Below are 881 nucleotides of genomic sequence, written 5' to 3' on the forward strand. Positions count from 1 at the left end.
CTTAGCAGATATTATTATAGAGTGATAGCAGCAATGTTATCTTTCCCAGAATGTTAAAGTTCACTGTTAAAGAATCCAAGAAGAGTTAGGGTCCACAAAGTTGACAGAGTGAGCTTACAATTTGTTATAGTGGTTAATTAATAGTGCCTCATGATATGCTTAAATCATCATGATTGCATTCTAATAATGCTTTAAATACTACAGGGTGTAAATGCAAGATAATCAATCTATGTTTAAATAAAATTCATATTTAGTTAAAAATAAATTAAAGATTTAAATCCACTTTGAAAATAAAAATAGGATGTTCAGACAAATAATTACTATTTTTTTAGTCTCACAAGCAAAAGTACAAAGTGTAGTTTTCTGCTGTCTTTGTCTCAGCTTGGGAGAAAACTTGACTCTCCTGACTCTCCGAAAATCATACAAAACTGACTAAATTGTTTGCCTAAGTCGCTTCTCAGCCTTTTAGCTAAGATCAAGTGTAGTATCGACATGCTGTATTTGGTTGAAGTCATTAGGTTACATTTTAGCTTAATTTGAAGCAATTTTTTAAAGCGACATCTTGGCCTTTTGGCTAAGACGCAAATAAGATCAATCCTTGGAGAAGGAGCTACACCTACTCCAATCAGCTAGGATCATGTAGATCAAGCCCAAGACAGGAGGTGAAAGCCCTGTCTTGTCAGCTTGGATCAGGAATGTCCCAACTTGTTGAGACTCTGAATTGGCTTTGATTGGATTGAACTGGAATAAAAACGAAAATTGTTTACCTAAGCTTCTTATTTAAAGAAAGCCTGTCACATTTCGAATGACTAACCATTGTCTGTCTTACAGCTTGACCCTTTCATTTGATTATTTGTTGAGGAGCAAAGAAAATCCCAAAA

The 881-nt window shown here is 34.4% G+C and overlaps 1 non-coding gene across 1 annotated transcript; it reads left to right on the forward strand.

Moving 5' to 3' along the window:
- The first annotated feature begins 449 nt into the window (after positions 1 to 449).
- On the forward strand, positions 450 to 641 carry LOC145349606 (U2 spliceosomal RNA). Its single transcript, XR_013888118.1, has one exon. It is a non-coding gene; the product is annotated as a U2 spliceosomal RNA (small nuclear RNA).
- Positions 642 to 881: the final 240 nt, after the last annotated feature.

This window comes from Carcharhinus amblyrhynchos, chromosome 10 (assembly GCF_965287045.1).
Source record: "Carcharhinus amblyrhynchos chromosome 10, sCarAmb.v2.hapA, whole genome shotgun sequence".
Taxonomy (NCBI): Eukaryota; Metazoa; Chordata; class Chondrichthyes; order Carcharhiniformes; family Carcharhinidae; genus Carcharhinus; species Carcharhinus amblyrhynchos.